Consider the following 19,014-nt stretch of genomic DNA (forward strand, 5'->3'; position numbering starts at 1 on the left):
TCTGCAAGGTAAAGATGTGCGGTGAACCTTTGTGGATACTTCTGTTAAACCTCAACTAACTGTGTTTAATTACAGGCTATAGTAAAAAATAATGGATTTATGGATAGATAAATTCCCAGAATTCACCTTTTCCTCTCCTCCTGTTTAAGACAAATTATAAATATGTTAAAAATATTTTAGAAGGGATGTGTAAGTGTAATTACCTATCCAGTCATTTTAGACCTGTTTAATGAGGCTCATGAAGGACCATTGCCTATAACCTTGAACACAAAGCAAGTAGAAACAATGAACTGGACCATCCACTCTTGCACAGTCAACAGTCTTCAGGTATAGTCTGCTGCATTGGTTTACAGGGTTTTATCACAGCTCTGAAAGGCTAAGTTCAAATCATGTCAGTGACTGACTGGGTAGCATTTGCAAAATATCAGTTATTAATATACTTATTTAGATTGTATTAGCAATATAGTTTTAGACAGAATTTGGAAACGCTATCTGATGACAGCTATCACAAAAGAGGTCAGAAATCACTAGGGACTATTGTTGTAATCCTTTTAATAGATTTAAATTGATTCAAGTGGGTTCTTGCTGGACTTATTTCAGTTTCTGAATATGTTTTAAAATACACGCCATATGCTTTTTCCCACCAGGGTAACCATTATAATTGTAGAAACATTGTATTCAGTACCGATCAGCCCCAATTGGTAATGTGTTTTCTTCTTAAAAGAAATGAGCGGTGGAGAGCGTTTAGGAGATCTTCCTATATGTTTTAGCAGTTTGTTCCTGTAAGACACTTAATAACTAGAACACATACACTCAGTTCTGCGTATATTTACCGAGGCAAAGACAGCTCCGATTGAAACTCCATTTCACAATATCCTCGTGTTTGTATACAGCAGGTCTCTGTTACCCTCAGAGCAGTACAACAGTATACAGTGCATGTGCCATATATTCTAGACCTCTTTAGTTACTTGGATTACACGCCTGCAAGCATATGTGGTCATACTATTTTGTCACTTGATTTAAGATGCTGCACACATGACAGACGGACACTGACCCTGCTGCGTGTTGCTCCTGTTGTCAAATTGTGTGTCATGTAGGCCTACCTTTTCTCGAGTTGATTTAGCGGGACAGTCCAGAAGTCACTAGCTGGTCTGAAGGATGTTGCGTTGTAGTTTACTTAAAAGTGAAACTGCGAACAAAGACGGTGAATTGCACCGTTAAATCCAATCACAGGGTTACAGGTATAGCCTGTAGATCTCGACATCAGCGATACAAGTCAAGAACAACCCTCGAAGGAACGCCAGTCTGTCACAGGACAAACTCAGATCAACAGTGAACGTTCTCAACAGTGTGAGGATCCAGAATGAGAACCTAAAATGAACATCGCTGGAATGAAAGTAAGGTGCAGGGGTAGAAAGTCACGCGGTGCCCGAGGCCGATTCTCCTGTCATCGTCACATCAACACTGAGTGAACTGTTGCGTTTCACGTTTCATTTAAGCTATTGGTTTATTTGTACATATTTAACATCGTTATCGAGCACTGCTTGATGTAAAATCAAAACATGATATGTTTATTGAAGACTATTTTGGTATGAATAAACGAAAACCCAAAACCCAGGCAACCCTCCTGCCTGTAACGGAACCAAAAAGTTGCTTACTTCCGAAAATTCATATATTCATATTAACATTTCGCTTAAATATTCTTTTTACTCCATCTTTACTCCAAAATATGTTTCAAACGGTTTCCAAAAATTGTATAAAAGTAGAACTTTCACCAGAAAAATGTCGTTACCTTACCATAACATTGATTAAACGTTTATTAAAATTCATCAGCTACATAACTCTAGAAAATGGAAGCATGTCATAATAACGCGCAGCATCAAAAACATATTCCTAACAAATGCTAGCATAAAAACATAACTGCTGGCAAAATATCTAAACGTGCACATGAAAACTTATTCGTACCAAAATTAAATCGTCAGATATTTAATAATTTAAATGGGGCTATATACATTTTGAGCAAACAATCCCCACGCGCTATATTAAAAAGAAATAGCGCCGTTCTCGCCTGGCGCACCGTGAATTACTTGGATTGGCTCCAGCTGCCCCGCCATCCTGACCTGGATAAGCGGGTGATAGGAAGACGGAAAGACGGATGGTGTCCGAACACAAATAGCGAAGAGATGACGATGTCTTAAAAAGTTCATCTTCTGGCCAATGGTACTTTTCGGTGTATAATTAAAATAACTAAATGCAAGTATACTGTAGCATTACTTTAAAACTGTATTTAATACTCGACAATGTCTGCTGATCGAGATGACTTATAGCGTACAATTCAGCAGCACCACACAGGCTCTCATATATTGAGAAAAGATGACAAGTTCTCGTCAGCGCACGACATTTAGGTTTTTGTGTATACAACCTTGTCCAGTTCCCGATTGTCGAACTAGTGTTTATAATTTGTTTGGTGACTCCAGTTTCTTACATTTGTGAGAGGACAATAAAAGATCATGACTGGTTGCTCTAAATTAGCGAAATGTGAATGAGTGTATTTTAGTATTTAGCATCCCAGCATCCATGATGTACCCTAACTGTTGTGTAACTTGATACAAGTTCTGCTCAAGTGCATCTCTATTACGCAAAAAAATAGATGGAAGGGGATATTTTAAGTTTTATTTTAAAGTGTTTTAAAATGTATTAATTTCTTAAGAGGTTGTCTAAACTAAGGTATCAATATTCAGTCGGTGTCTAAAAGCGCTATGTGCAAGGAAATCAACAACATTTGCTAAAATCTCCGCTCATTATTGTAGTTCAACAAGGATAAGGAGGTTTTCTGCGTCACTATCGCAACAGCATATAAATGAGACAGTGGAAAGTTTGTTACCGGGAAACGTTAAGAAACATTTCCTCAGCAATGCACTACAGTTCATAATGTCCCGCGAACGTAGACTAAAAATGATAGCCTGAAGAATCTAAAAAGAAAAACAAAAATATCCATAAGCATTTTACTTAAAGGGTTTCGGTTTGTCAAGCATACGCAAAAACTCAGTTGTATTTATCTGCTGAGTGCAGCCCAACAACGCCGCGTTTCAGTTGCACCATACGGTCGTCTACTAGGAGAAAACAATCCACGAACATAGCGATCTAGCCTGGTTTGCTAGGGTTTCTGAAACAAAAAATATCTAAAGCAAGTCCAAAGTTTATCTTGCGTGTTCACTTATGCTTTACAAATCTAACATTACCATTATTTTAGGCGTAATAAGATGGTGACAATCGAAGTTTGAATTATATGAAAACTATGGCTATGATGAGATTTAATGATCTGTGAGGGGACGTTTTCATAAAAATACACACATAAAAATGATTGACAGAGTGATTAGTCAAATCAATAACGCAAGGTGCATCCGAATACGAAAATAAAGCAGCTGCTTAGTCAAAAATGAAGAAGAAAAGGAGAACACACTGGGTAAAAAGATATTTTGACTTATTTGTTTTAACCGCAGCTTCCATCAGTGAAATCTCTGTAAAATGCTTGAAGAGATGGGATGACACAAGTCAGCGTTAAAGATGGTAGATTCCGAAAGACAAGTCCAGCAAGACAAGAAAGAGTATAAAATCTGTTTTCACTGTCCAATGGGTGAGTTAGTTCATGTATGATAACTTATGTTATGATTATCACCTGTCACCTCCGTTTTATAAAGAGACTGTTGGGATACGAATATGGTGTTCGAAGAATATATCACAACTTTTCCGAAAGAGCACTAGTTGCGAGGCAGTCCTAACTAATCACATACTGTGCCAGTTACCTTCTTAAGTTACAAAAAACTAAGCGAAACAAAGGTAATATATTTACTGAGTAATTCGTGATGGCATTCATCATGTTGCAACATATACAGTACAATTAAATTATTTCTACATAAAATAAGTTGTTTGTTCGGCCCTACCGGTTTCTCAGCGCCAAACTCTGCTTTAGTCACTTTACTACTTAAATAAAAAATTCAAATAAGTCAGCATACCTGCGAGGCCCTTGAATAAACTAAAGGTATACCAGAACAGTTCTTCACAGCGATGTCATGGAGGAACCATTTTTGGTTCCCAAAAGAACCATCCAAATGAAGGTTCCATAAAGAACTTTTATTTAGATCTGTAAAAGGTCCCATGCATAACTTATGACAAATGTATGTAATGCCAGTGGGGTTCCTGGTTTTAAAAAGACTCTCACTGCATAACACTGGCTAAGTTCAGGCTTTCTTGACTTGACAGTATCCTGCTAAGTAGCCCACTAGACATTAAACATATCTGTATTTGGGAACCCTTTAAAAGCCAAAAGAACCAATTTCATATGCAAGGAAACGTTCCCAGAATAAAATGGTGCTATGCTGGGCAATGGTTCAAAGAAGAACCACCCAAACCAAAGTGTACATTGTTAATATGAAAGAAGGCAAAACTATTTAGTTCTAACTGTGCGACATAAAGAATGTGTGTTAATTTACTAGTCGTTCAATCACGAGTGTACGCACGCGTATTTGAGTATGTGAATGTATAAACACAATGACACCTTGCGTTGATGATCACTAAAGAAAAGCCCTGGACCTGCGATCACGATAACGGACAAGGAGTGTTCAGGGCAGTATTTTTTTTTTTAAAAATCACACAGATTCGTTTGAGAGTGTTTCAGATGTTCACTTATGCGGTTAGTTCAATTAAGGGGTTTGCTCAACTGTTCTATACTTCTTAAAAATAAAGCTGGCAAAGTGGTTCCTCGGAGCGAAGCCATGGAGTTACCAAACCGTTCACATGAAGGTTCCAGAAGGAGCTTGCATTTATTTAGATCCATAATAGGTTCCATAAATAAATAATAGATTTGTGAAATACCTGTGAATTCCTGGTTTTAAAAGGACTCTCACTGCATACAATAACTCAAGCTAACTTCAGGTGTTCTTGATCTGTTCCTATCCTGTAAGAAGGCTACATTAAAGACTTGTGCTTTCTTCACAAATTATGAACGTTTTAAAAGTCTAAAACATTTCACAATTTCACATGCAAGGAATCCTACCCAGAATTAAATTATTCTGTGTCAAGCAACGGAACCACACAACCTAGTAAAGTGCCATTAATGAACCAATGTTTTGAGGAGTGTAAATATACTCCTAAACACTCGTCTTTCAACGTCCTATCAAAGAATGCGAACACCGCCAAATGACACGTAAAAAAGCCCGAGGTTGTGATTGGGGCAATGGACGGTAAAAGACTCATAACGCTAAATTTCAAATCAGAATAAGGCCTACGGGTACTGGTGTTCCTTTCGTATCTCTTTTTTCCAGAATAGCGCTGCTAATTTGGTAGTAGCGGTATTCAGCAGTTAGAATTAACAGCTTTTCGTGCTACAAAAGATGCATTTAGGTGTCTGTTTTCTTCTTTTTCAACGGCGCACGCGTTGCATCTTTGCAGTACGCACTCTTTCCACATATTAGCGATAGTTTACGTGCCAACAGGGTATAGAGGGTCCACATTAAATCAGATGTCATTCAAGATGAGGCTGCATTTCCTTCCGTTCGAAGATAATAATGAATGCAGTGGCACTGGACCGGGAGGGTTAAAATGAACACAAACACGCAATTGGGAAAGGAAAGCTTATGTCTGCCTGGCGGGAGTTGGCACTGGCTACATTCAAACCAGCGGGCGGCTACGCTAAAGCTGCTTTAACCTAAAGAGCGGAGCGATCGCCTCTCAATAGAGAGACGGCTTTATGCGGGCACTGCCCGTGTCTCCACTTTACACTGAACTGTTCGCAACGGCTTTGTGCACTTCTTTGGGTCTCTCTTTTCGGATGCCCTGCAACATGTATGCTAACTTTCACTCCCCAAATAATATAATCCAGAGGGTGCAAATTCTCAAATTTAAAGAGGCGCGTCTCCTTTTCAGAATCACGTCTTCACAAGTCCCCTCCTCTATTCGAAGAAAAACTTTGTGAACCTCCTTTATGCAATTAGTCTTTTGAATGTGTCTTGCGAGCATGGCGTCAGTGGAAGGCGCTATATAAAGTAAAGAGTGACTGACTCTACCCCAGCAAGTTATTTTAGTTATCAATAAGTTAAAATAGTACAGTAGTCTCATCTGTAGATGGGGTGATTAGCAAACAGACAGATATTCTACTCTGCACAAATCTTACGTTCAGAACCTAAAGCGTCAGTCATTTCATATGGCCTCAGACTCGTTCGTTTTCCTATTTCATAATTTCTGACATCCTTCTTCAACAGGTTTCATATAAGATACTCTTTGTTAAGAGGCGTTCTTTACTTTGTGAGCGCCATCACAGAAAAGTATTTAAACTGACATGACAAAGTAATTTGTTCAGAAGGTGTTTTGATGGGCAAATACATTTTCTCTCAATTAAAGCAGTTATACATTTATTTCTGAGGCTATTGCAGACTCGTCCTAGCTGGTGTATGACATTCGTCATTAATCACTATAGAAGGCTTAAAAACTCTCCTTTTTCAACAGGGCGCTCTTAGCCGTTCTTTACTGAGCAGACGAGGCCCTGGTTAGGAGTATACATTACTTCATAGTTTCAGAAATCAGAGCAATTAATAAATCATTAAAAGTAGCTAGTTTTGCTCTTAAGCGTGGCGAAAAAAGAGTATTGCTTAAAACAAAATGCTAAACAATTAAAAAGGGGCAGAATAACCACAAAATGTAACTAAACTTTTCAAAAGTTATAGTTAGTGTAGCTAATTTAATTTCACGATTGTTCAAAGCTTTCAAAATACATGTACTGATATGTCAAGTAAGTATATAAAGCAAACTTCATGGGGTTCGTGCGAATCGGTCCTTCTTATGTTATATAGCGCATTTCATGGTGAATACAGTGCGAGAGTATCCAGAGTATTGCTTTCGTTTTTTTAATAATGTCATATGTTTAGTGTTTTTTCTCAGTCACTCAGATAATCAGTACAGGACATGAACGACATGAACCGCCAACACTGTGTTTTATAGTCCCACACCTTGGCCGCTTCACTTTTCATTTTCGTGCATCGTGGTTTACTTAAATTAAATTGGGGATAATCGTGTTGTTTCGTTTTGATTATATATTTTTGGGGGATTATAAAATTATTAAAATAATGAAATAGAGTGTAATAAAAAAGACCAGATCGCGCAAACCCTCCTTGCTTGCTTGCTCACAACTTTCATTGACTAGTATTTTTCTGCAATCACTGTTTTTTCTTTTGAGATTTTTTTATTATAGTTTTCTTTACTTACAACCAGATGATTATTATAAGGCTTTCATTTTAACCTTCACCTCGCATGGCAGACCTATCAGTTTTGTTCCTGCATTGTAACGAAGACTCTGAAATGCACAGCCAAATAAACTCCCAAGAAAAAAAGGAGGGAATATGTTCAATTTATTCAGTAACCTGACTCTGAATGAGGGTGCTGCGAAAAATACACCAGATTGGGATGGATCTGTTCCCACAGAAGTAAACTAATTGTACTTTTGATCGCACTTCTTATCGCCGCATCTGCCGAGTAAAATTATGTTTATATTAAAAGTGAATATTAACAGGAATGTTAATCCAAAAAGGAAACAGTCCAAAATGGTTGAATGCGAAAGTGCACATACTTCATGGACTGAGATTAAATTTCTTAAACTAGATTTTGAGGAAAGCCTCAAAACACCAGTGTAGTTTATTTGCTACGCTTCGGTTTCGGACATCTGTTAATCCGTCTATTTGTCGAACAAATGGTATTCCTCTCTGTGTACTGTAGGCCGCTTGAATGCCCCAGACCAGTAACGGTCACACCTAGCGGGACAGTTAAAGGTCTCACAAACAACCCGATAACCGGGAAACCACAGTGACAATACGGCGCAAGGTTAATGATACTGCTACATGTGGCATTACTTCCTTGATGATAGATTTTCATTGGGGTTTTAACCTGTTAAACCTGGATTCTCACAATCCAGTACCTCTCAGTTTAAACAGGCATATAATATTCATATGCAGTACATGGAGCACTTGCAGATAAAGTCATTCACTCAGGACTTTAAGGTTCAATGCCTTAGTCACCATTGACCACACTGTCCAGTAAATTGTATGGACTTTCACAATTTAAAAGGTACATTGGTGCTTCTTGCAAGATGACTTTTAATTTTACTTGAATGTGGCAAGTTTTTTTGGTTTTTTTTTTTGCTCTAAATGTACATGTAAATGTCATGTTTAAAATGAAAGGACTAATGAGCTAACCTAAAAGCAGTTGATTAAAACAGCCTGGACGAACTGTAAATGGTTTCCAATAAAATAAGATGTATCTTGATGCATTTCAGTATTTTTACTGTTTAAGTTTAGACGATCCGAGAAAGAAACGAAAGTACAATCTTTTATACAACTGTGGTCCACCGCTGTCAAAATGATGTATGACAGTGTAACTAAAAATTACATATCCCATCAAATTTAATCTTTAGGAGTTTCCTTTTTCTGCTTTATTTCCATTTGTGGACTTGAATCTTAAAATTTAAATAAAACAAACTCCACCACTTAAATTCAAAATAAAGGCCACTGCATCCCTTACCCCTGAATATACATCACCTACATGAACAGGACAATAAAATATATAGCAAAAACTTTACATTGTATTGTCTAGCGAGAATCGGTCGATATGCTGCAGAAGACACGCATTGCCTTTATGACGAATGTGTTTAAGATTCTTCACTTTTACAATTCAAACTGAAGAAAGTTTAAGGGGCTTCCGGGAGTCATTAGTTCATTAATGTAAAATGAACCTAAAAGAATTGTTCTAGGGTAACATGTAAAACTCTTGTTTCTTGTAAAATAATATAAAATTGTACAATTAAGCAGAAAAGAAACGGAATAAATCGGCGTATTATCGTGCAAAAAGAGGTAAAAACTGTGTATTGGAGCTAAAAGGTCCAAGGAAAAGGACGCTCATTGAACTTTTTTAATCAAAGTGCACGTTCTCAAGTATCAAATTAAATTAAATTTGAGTAGACTCTGCAGGTTACATGACATTCACGGTACTCTTCCTAAAATGCAGCGGGTGTCGTTTTAACCCAATTCACATATTATAAAGGCCTTCTCTCCCCTGTCCATCCAATATTTCTAAAATGTACTTGTTCAAAAAACTGTAAACAAAAAAGTCAACTGAATTAATTGAGGCTGTAAAATTTTATTTTCGTAAAAATAAACACTAGCTTTGAAAGCAGCACAACAGGTAAGTCAGCTCTTTAGTCAGTCAGTAAAAGCTCTTATTTTACAGGTTTATGGAATTTAATTTAAATGAGACATTACAGAGTAAATGACATTTTTCTGTAGTAGTCGTGAATAATAATTCCGTTTTTAATAGCCAAACTGCACAGAATATAACTAAACCACCCGAAGTTAGTCACGGTGTTTATTTTTTGTATTGATTTATTTTTAATTCTGTGCCGAAAAACGGTACAATAAGAAAGTGAAAAAAAAAAAACACTTAATAAATTTAACATTACATTTAAGTGCCGAACAAATAGCATTAATGTCGGTTGAACACGTTAAGTTTAATTTTCGAATAAGAACACGTGTACTCTGTATATTGCAAAAAATGTTAATTTTGATAAATACTTCATATTTTTTTCGTGGTCGATTATTTCACATTTTTTCCAAAGCACGTTTTACAGAAAATATTTTCTCGCAGGACAAGCCCGTTACTTATGACCTAATATTATGTTACTAAAATAAATAAACTCTTGACGAGTTTTACTGTTGAGCATCGGAATCTTTTCGTCAGGTAAAATGTTCCCATCCATTAATTTCCAGAGCCAGTGCTTCAGAAAGCTGCCTTGGCACAAGAGGCTATCGGGAGACGTGCCAGGGCACAGGATGAGACTTTGACCTTCGAGGTAGAGATCACCTTTCACTTTCCAACGTGCTTGAAATAACGGCTATAATGATGATTCTAAACATGCATACATCAAATGAAATATTTTAATGTACAATCAATAATTATTGAAGGAAAAAAATCGGTTCTTTAATCTGAAAGGAAGACGGGGGTGAAAAAACACACACAGAACGAGAGATCGCAATTGTAATGAATTTGGATCCAAAAGCTCAGTATGTTACACACATTAGTTAAATGTGAGTTGCTAGTAAATAAACAAATAAATAAATATAAACGTTCCGTTTATTCGTTAGAACTGCAGGTTTACCAAAAGGAATGAGAGAATAAAGCAATACTTTGAGGTTCCACAAGTTATAAAAATTCGTATATTGAGTATTTTAAATTACATTTCTAGATACTGAATGTGTAAAAAATAAATGAATAATAAAACGCACACAACGGAAATAACAGTGAAATCGCTAATCCCTTGTTAAGACAAATAAACTTCTGGTCGCTAGTAAATGCAAAATTAGATTAAATTATTTTTATAGGGAGAAGATGGCACAAAGCAAAGGATTTAAAGTTTGGACTAACAGGTTCAACGATTAAACTTTACTAAACTTTCTTTTTCGTTTATTCATTATGATAAAATCTCTTTTTAATGTAACTTTTACTTGTAGTATATATGGTTGCTGTTAACTAAACGAAAAATTCAGTTTTTAAGGACAGATTAAGAGTAGGAGAAGAAGGCGGTGTTAAGATCTTGAGCAAAGACAGGCTTTGTTTAAACATACAATTTAATTCCAAAACAGGCATAAATAACCAAATTAAAATGTATTTCAGGATTTCAGTCCTCGAAACTGTTAACTATAATTAACGCTTCAATAATTCAATTTCAGTTACCAGTTATGTAGTTCTTTCATTTTTTACAATAGTTATTGGATTAAAATATCAAAAAAAGTTTTAATTTAAAACATGTTGAATATAGCGACATCTTTGTATTTTTTATAAACATATCTTAAATACAATAAAAAACAATTCGTTGAATATTATAATCAGCCATGGTATGCTATTAGGAAACAATAAATAGCTTAAAATATCTCTGATTCAAAGTATTACTGTACGTGTGGACAGATCTGCGGACACAGACATCGTCAAAAACACTGCAGCCGGACCAAAAAAAATTGCACATGCGCTGTTGAGACGCAAAGTTTAGCTTTGTCGAATCTTTGCGTCTCCGCAACTTTGAACGAAACATGCACTTTATTTCTTATTTTAAACATTTCTAATTTCTATAATCACATAATGCTTCATATTGATTGGTATAATCCTTGATCGATAACAACCCAAGATTTATCCAGATATCCCATTAGGGACGAGCTACGTAATAAAACGGATTAATGCAGGCACCATCCAAAAGTAAGAAAGGAACAGCAGTACCACAGATCACTTGATGATAACAATCAAGTGTTGTTATTGTATTTTATGCTGTTCTGTCCTTTTAGTGTAAATGAAGGTAATTCGGGTGTTGTCTACCCGTTAATCTACTGTGACATTAAACAGACCGGGAAATTGGACGTTTAAGACTTTCACCTAGCCTTTGCACATGCAGCTACCATGAGTGATGCAGTCTACAACTAACACACTCCTGAAACACCGTCTAAGACGTAAGAGGCAGTGCACTTAAACAGTTTAGCATGCTTCTGAAGGACGTTTAACTGTTAATCGATAAGGATGTATATGAAGGGATAGGATTCCGAACTACTTTTTTTGTTTTGTTTTCTGACAGATAATGAGGTACAGACAACCTTACAGCAACATGATTTTCCTGTACTCCCCTTTAGGCTTAATTTTCAGAGCTTGTAATCGCCTCCTCATAGTCCATTATCACACTTTATTACATGTACTTCGAAAGTTATGCGTCCTGATTGGATAGCACGCGCCTGCAATTACCACGTTCCGCGAAAGCAAACGGTTAGCGCGATTACTTTGTGTTCACGCAGACTAAGCTGAATTCCGTTTTAAAACAAATCGCCATTTGTGACATTTCTGGTCTGTATATTCGTAAATGTATTTACGCACCATCTCTTGCAAGTAAATTAGCCTAATCAAACAACAAGCCAATACATGGTGTCGAGTCTTCCCTAGTTTGACGCTTTGTGTAGTGAGGTACATACAGCCTTGCTACATGCACATATCGTGCAGAATGTCTTTAAATGTGCGAGAAGAAGCGCCTAATTTAAGCATTTCATTGTAAAACCTGCTCTAATTAAGTCTTAATGAATATGCAACAGTTATTTGACCCCTTAGTCCAAAATTCAGAGTTTAAAACCTATCTGCAATATTTAAGGCATAATGCAAAAATATTATTTTCACAAATATCAGCCTTATCCCCAAAGTTTTTAGTTTACGCACAAATGAAGTGTGAGCTCCCACATGCCTGAATACAGCGTAGTCTTCTTTGTATACAGTCTTGACATAATTCTTATTCCAGTCATGCCGTCTGGATATAATGGTGTAAACTCAAACGCAGTTCACAACAGAAGAGAAACTGCTAAAAAATAAAATTAATGAAGGTAATTCCCACTGCCCAAAATTAAACCGAATATGTAAGTTATTTATATCTGCAATAATCAGTCCAAACGTAGGCCGTTGGGCCAGACACAAACCTTGCTCTTTCTTCTAATGGAGCTCCTAATGCATGGAATGCAATATCAAATTGATTCAATAAATCTTTTCATACTGTGTTAAGTTTGAGTTTTCAGTTTCAAGCTAAGCCATAAACACACAATGACATCTCTCAGCTGAAGGTCCAACTTTTCTTCCATCATTTACTATGAAAAATGTAACAGCTGTAGTGTTCATTTGAATCCTGAATTTTTACGATTCGAAAACTTGAATCACTTGAGCAGTTCCTATCCCCATTTGTTCAGTATAAAAATGGAGGGCAATTTGAGATACAAAACACAAGTGCTCGTTTGATTTTTGCATTTTATTGGTGTTACACACTTTCGGAGCAACTTTTTTAATAGAAAGTTTATAATAGACGTTGCCAGCTTCTAAACATACATTTCATACAGTCGAGAAGAATTCGAAGGGTGAGAATGACAAGTCCCATGACTACAGGGAAGGGGGCGAAAGGGGTCTCTGCACACAGTATAAACTATTCCAGACCATGTACTTTGCTTTATTTTTGGTAATACTCGAATACCCTAAATAATACCATTCAACAGTTTTCATATTTACATGAAGTGGATTAATGATGTTCTTTAAGCCAACTCACAAGAGATAACAAGTCAATCAAACATCAACCCGAACTAGACAGCCACGTCCACTGCTAGCCCTGGTGTAAACTGCATCAGGCACCCGTGCACTACTGAACAATGGCCGGCCTTGTTCGCTGCTCCGCTCAAAGCTAACGTACGTACTTCAGGCAGCCCCCGAAACGCTCGATCTGCGCACAAAAAGGAAGTTGCCTTAAAAATAACTGCTTCCGGTTCTCGTTCAGGAGCTGAAAGTTGCATTCCTTAACATATTGGACCGGGGTTAATACGAAACTGGGTGACCCTAGCTGACACCTGGTTATTTTATGTTTTCAGTTAAGAATTCTGAAAACCTGAACCTGTTTTTAATATTGCTTTTTAAAAAATGTCTTTTAAAAATTGACTCAGCAGCCAGATTTCTTTTCATTTCTTTCTTGGAAATGTGCACACTTGACTTTTTCTGAAGGTCCGTTCTTATTATCGTTATTGTTCTGTGAATATTTTTAGTGAGAGTGGTTGACAGAAATACGCAATGTGTACATTTCATCACGAACTTTATTTTATGTTTACAGTCACGGTAACACGTTTAAACAATTTCATGAACACAATCTCCTACATATCAACCTACTGGAAGTGCCGGAATCCTCCAAGGAAGGAAATTCTACAATTGTTGTCATTAATGCACAGCGTGTACTAATGATATCAACAGAGTTTGGAGTAAATATATTAAAGTAGCGTGCAGCACAAACTGACTCCCATTTTTACGGAAATATTCGTGCTTTAAAAACAAGGCAACCTGAAAATAAGTAGCAAAAATAAAGAGCTTTGTAGTCTCTTAATAAAAAAGTGAAACAGGTGGTTTTAACATGATTCCAATGACGATGCAATCACTTAAACGTATATTTAACACAGCACCAATACATTAAGAGGTGCGCATTACAATATATGTCGCGTATAACGTTTTTGCGTTAACACTAAGGTAAATACATGGCTTCCAAAAAGCAGGATGCTTTGTATCAGTTATTCGAACTGATTCACAAGAAACCATCCCAAATATACCCCCATAATCCCCACCGCGTAAAATCAAATAACGGCACCACTGGCTATTCATTTGAACTTTTTTCCATTATTTTCCGAAGCCCACTTTTAACGGCACTGGATCATCCCAGCAAATAACAGAAACCAAGATGTCATCTGATATGGATGGCTACAATAAAATAAAGGAACATATTTAACACTTCAGAACCGTGGCAAATGCAAAAATAAAATACTGGCGAACCCAACAATTATATTAGTAATTTCTGTGCTCTGTACACGTGACAAAACTATTCCTAAAATCAGAAAAGCTCAATTCAGTACATTTTTATTAAGTGATATGATTTTTCCCCAGTAGTAATCACACCACCAACAACTATGATAATAGTAGTGATCAGCTAACACGGTGTCAGAGATGCGCCTCACAGCTGCAGGAAACCTGATTAGATTCCCAGCGCTGTAGCTTTATGTCTACCTGTCTGTCTGTCTTTCTGTCTGTCTGTCTTGTGTTTGCACGTTCTTCTCCTGTGCGCGTGGGACTTTCCCCGGCATTCTGGCTGCAGCCCCCGTTCAAAGACATTAGCATCAAGCTAATTGAGAAAACTATATCTACAGGATATGTGGGCGTTTGTACGCAAATCAGATGCCATTTGGTAAGATTTAGTCAGTAAACGTTGTTTAGCAAGTTGTTAAAGTAAATCATTTCGATTTTTTTTAACAGTCCTAGTAGATGATTATACATGAGACAGTGAAGAAGAACAAATAAAACAAAAATCAACCTTAAATTCGGCAGATGCATAACTTTATTTTGACGCTATTAGTGGATTTTATTATTTTATTTTATTGGTCTTATGAAATTCAAGATTTCTACTATGACTTACTTTAAACACTGCATAGATAAATAAAAATGTCAAATTGTAATTTACGTGGTTCCAATTTAAACTTAGACTGATATATTTTTTAAAGCATGGAAAAGTTTAGTTTTAGACATGGCTACAGTGTGTGCTGACTGGTGAGAAGTCATTATTTGCAAGCTAGTACAGACCTCCTGGTGTTTTAATTTCTGTTAACAAAGCAATCTGGTAACACGTTTTAAATTCTTTGTTGTAATTAAATGTTTTTTGGTTTTTTTAATGGTCAGTTTTCTGCGATGCTTTCTGGTCGGACTCCAAAAATTATACTAACGTAATTTCACCAATGACTCCCACTCACTGACCCCCCAACTTTTTCTATAGTGTTGGGTCAGTCCTTCTACTAAAAAGTGAATTGTAGTCGTATGACCAACTCAACTGTTTACATTCAAAATGAAAATCAGGCTGTGGCATGTTGTTTTTATTATCTTTATTTCACATACTGTACTCTCATAAACAACCTTAACACACCTAGATAAAGGGACTGATGTGTTTGTTAATTTACTCGTTCTAAGCGAGTATATATGTCCTTAGTATCACGTCGCCAATCAACTTTTGTCACTTAACCAGAAAGAAAAGGCTTCTTCCTTATGTTACTTTATTAAACCTTTTCATGGATTATTGTATTTTGCACATAATAGGTCTTGAAAACTAAGCTTAAAATAACACCTCCTTAATTATATATCGAAAACAGGTCTTTACACACAGATACCCCTTAGTTAACAGTAAAAACAATTTATTACTGAAAGCTACGTTAAAATAAAACCACATTCCGTTTTATTCACGGGCAATTCTCTAGTAACCTAAGTACATTGATTATTAACTCAATTTTAGCACTGCTGTTTATTTGTTTGTTTATTTTAAAATGTCATGCACACGTTTCATTACAAGTGCCATCGGAAGTGACCTAAACCACTGACTTGAGAGGATATAGCGCCAAAGCGTATATTACGGTTATAGGGACCAATCTTGCAAATTCTTTCTAACCACATATTTTGTTGTAATGTATTCCTATGTTAGACTAGTTAATTCAGAATAAATCTATGATATCATGCAAGTTATACTTCTTAATTTAGTATGCCCCATTCTTTTTGATCTATGGTATGACGTCTTTCATACCTTTCTATTGTTATTGCGTACGAGCAAACACCTGCGCTCATTGTTTAAAAATATGACGTAGCAATTCTTTACTAAAATGTATTGTCTATATAAAAATAACTTAACAGGCTTTTCGACACTTTCAAATACAATAACTGGTTATATTGTATGAGTCCCCAATTACAGCGTTAATGTATGTGTGATAGTGGGGGTGGAAGTATGGCTGCATTGTCCTCAACTGTTGCAAGCGTAAATGTGTGAATTACTGCAATGCCATGAAACAATCAATTTTTATTTTCTCACATATTACTTAAAATATTAACTCTGATCAACCAAATCATCTGTTATCCTTTCATGGAAACCATGCAGACAACACGCTTGTAACGTGTTGTTCAGTTTCTTAACGGTTTTGACTTCACACTACCTGATCTTGCCACTTTCTTTCGCTCTTCATTATATATACCACTTGGTGCTCTTTATCCTGCTACGCCCTGCCTTTTCTGCTCGCCTCTGTAATTGGGATGTATGTGACAGTTAAGTGATTTATCTCTCTGTCCCCCTCATCTCCTTGCTCGTTTGCTATTAATGTTCTGTTTCTCGCAATTTGTGATTTTTTTCTTCTTCAAACTTGCCTTGCCATCTGTCTGCTACACTTTTTAAACACTCACCTACTCTCTATTTTCTTTCAGAGGCTGTCTTTTCCCTTTTCCCGGGCATACAAATCAGTCTGCAATTTCGTATATAAGGAATTCCTGTACATATTTTTGTCATTTTTGTTGACTTTTCACACAGAATACTGTGGCTCGGCTAAGCTGCGAGTCACTTGCCGCTGGGTACTTGCTGCGTTTTTTCTTTTCCTTTGTCGTTGTGCCGGGAAGCGCTGTAGTGATTTTTAATCTGTTCACAAGAGTGTAGGACGTCTCTCTCTCTCACTCTCTCCCTTTTTATCCGCCTTCCCTATTCCCTCTCCCATGGGACGAAGGCCGGCAAAGCAAAGTCCTCAAACACTGTAAACCTGTTGCTGCCCGAAAGCAGTCCCCAATCCCCGGCAACTTACTGTGAGAGCCCCTTGTTTTTGCTCTGCACCGCGCACACGGATATTCAGCGGCTCCCATCTGTCCCCTTAGTTTTTGCTTTTTCTTTTAAAACCAGAAAAATAACTGATAAAAACGACAGAGGAAAAACTCCGCGGTCGGACACCAGTCTTCTTCAAGATCTGTACGCCATACCTGGCTGAAAAGGACCCGAAGAGGCCTGGGCAGCGATAATCCCGTTATTTTTAAATTATTCTGCAACACTGTGGGTTTTTGGCGTTCATTTGTTAAAAAAATGTTTGCTGGGCCACGGACGGCAATTTCTTGTGCTTCCGGTATCACTGAAGTGGCAGCTTGCCGTTTTTTGGGAGCTGAAGTTTTTAAAGGAAAAAAGGGTCTTTGAGACTGTTGGCAAATTTCCCTGCACCGCAATGGTACGTGCTGTGTAAATCAATAATTTGCTCTTTTAAATACTTTGAACCCTTGTAAACAGCAACTTCGTTTTTCTCAGCACCTATTTGAATTTCAAATAATATATGTACGGGGGAGATTCGCTGAGTTTATTTTGCGTTATGAAGTTAGCATTTGCTTCCTTTGCAATGTTTATTGGTGTTTATTGCGCACGAGCCCATTTGTGTTGCATTTGCAAATTTAACTACCTCCTTAAACAATCTCACGATGTACGAGTTTTTAAAATCTTCTTATCCTCCTTCTTACCTTCGGTAGCTTCTCTAAGTTAAGTACCGTCACTGCCGTTAACGACAAGTACCATCATTAAATCAATTTTGACATTGTATAGTCATTATTGCTTACAAAACGTGTTATAAATTGCACGTAAGCGAAAAGATAATGTATCCATTAATTTTCGAAACCTGCTTAATGCAAACCTATGTGGATCTGTAAGGAGTTGACGAGCACCTGGGTTCAAAGTCTACCGCAGAGCAAACTCGAACACATTAGGTCAGTTTAGAGCCACTATTTAACTACAAATGCATGTCTTTGGGATGTATGTAAAATCTGGAGTACCTGCAGGAGAAAATCAGTGCAGACTTAGGGAGATTATTTAAGCCCCACACAAGCAGGCTATCTGGCAGCAGTATTAACAACTAAGCAATCACTTATAACCATGTACACAGCATTACAACAATTCTTATACCTGTGTGTATATATATATATATATATATATATATGAACACAATTGGTGATAAAAACATCTGCATATATACAAGTATATTCGCAATTAGCAATTTTTTTCTGCTCATCTGATTATTTGCATTCCTACATTCCATATTAACTCATATGTAACTAAAAACTAATTTGCTAATATTGATCCATGCACATATTCATTGCACATACTACATGAAACAGCATAAGGTATATCAGAGTTCTGGATCCATTGCACACAATATTTTATATAGAAGACCAACCCCTGTTTACATCTATTTATGTATTGAAACACGGATTTGATTCGTTTTTACTGTCTATGAGATGGAAGAATTGGGGTTCTCACATGTTTCTGAAAACAGTCTGTGGGAAGTTTTATAACTGCACAAAAATTCAGTTTGATTAAAGAATTTACAAGTAGATATTCTCACCAGAATCAAAAAGAGTAGCTGTTCATATAATTCCGAACAAAGTATGCATATATTGTTTCTCATTTTTTACAACATGTTGTACAAACTGTAATTCTCATTTAACATTCTCAAATCAGCCTAACCCAACAACAGGGTCATAAGGGGCTTGGAACCTAACCCAGCAAAATTTAGAGCTAGGCAGAAAACTATAGGGTGTCAATCCACATGG

The 19,014-nt window shown here is 36.7% G+C and overlaps 1 long non-coding RNA gene across 4 annotated transcripts in view; it reads right to left on the bottom strand.

Annotated features, from left to right (window-relative positions):
- The window catches only part of LOC120541188, a 154,473-nt gene extending 136,986 nt beyond the window's left edge, over positions 1–17,487 (bottom strand). For 3 of the 4 annotated variants that reach the window (XR_005635962.1, XR_005635963.1, XR_005635960.1), the window contains exon 1: positions 17,407–17,487. This is a non-coding gene — a long non-coding RNA (uncharacterized LOC120541188). The remainder of the gene's footprint in view (positions 1–17,406) is intronic. The other variant, XR_005635961.1, reaches the window with a different exon arrangement.
- Between the last annotated feature and the right edge of the window lie 1,527 nt (positions 17,488–19,014).

Source organism: Polypterus senegalus, chromosome 12 (genome assembly GCF_016835505.1).
Source record: "Polypterus senegalus isolate Bchr_013 chromosome 12, ASM1683550v1, whole genome shotgun sequence".
Lineage (NCBI taxonomy): Eukaryota > Metazoa > Chordata > Cladistia > Polypteriformes > Polypteridae > Polypterus > Polypterus senegalus.